The sequence below is a fragment of the Herpailurus yagouaroundi genome, unplaced genomic scaffold, assembly GCF_014898765.1.
Source record: "Herpailurus yagouaroundi ecotype Mexico unplaced genomic scaffold, PumYag 28, whole genome shotgun sequence".
Lineage (NCBI taxonomy): Eukaryota > Metazoa > Chordata > Mammalia > Carnivora > Felidae > Herpailurus > Herpailurus yagouaroundi.
Window position 1 is genome coordinate 94,046,788 of NW_024412376.1, and position 553 is coordinate 94,047,340.

A 553-nucleotide genomic window follows, 5' to 3' on the forward strand; every position below is an offset into this window, starting at 1 on the left:
ACCTTGAAGGACTCCATGCAGTAGTGGTCTGAGACTTCAGATGATCAGATCTGCCAGATTCTGTATAAAATAGAATCAGGAAGAGCTAAATGGTGTCCTGAGGCTCGTTCCTGGTTAATTGAGTAATTGATTTTGAAATGCAATTTGATGTTGGTACACAATAATTTCAGCACCCAGGTGCTTTTTCAGCAACAATTTTAGCTAATCAGAAACTATTTTAGTTAAAACTAATGTTTTCCATATTTTGAGCCAACGATGGAGTGGGAAGTGTTAAAGGAATATAGCTTAACTAAAGACCATTATGCTTTGCATATATAGATGCTACTAGTTTAAAAAATTTTTTTAAATGTTTATTTATTTTTGAGAGACACAGAGCACAAGTGGGGGAGGGGGAGAGAGAGAGGGAGACACAGAATCCAAAGTAGGCTCGAGGTTCCAAGCTTTCAGCACAGAGCCTGACGCGGGGTTCAACCCCACAAACTGCGAGATCATGACCTGCACCATAGTTGGATGCTTAATCAACCAACCCCCAAAAGCCCCAATACTATGAGTT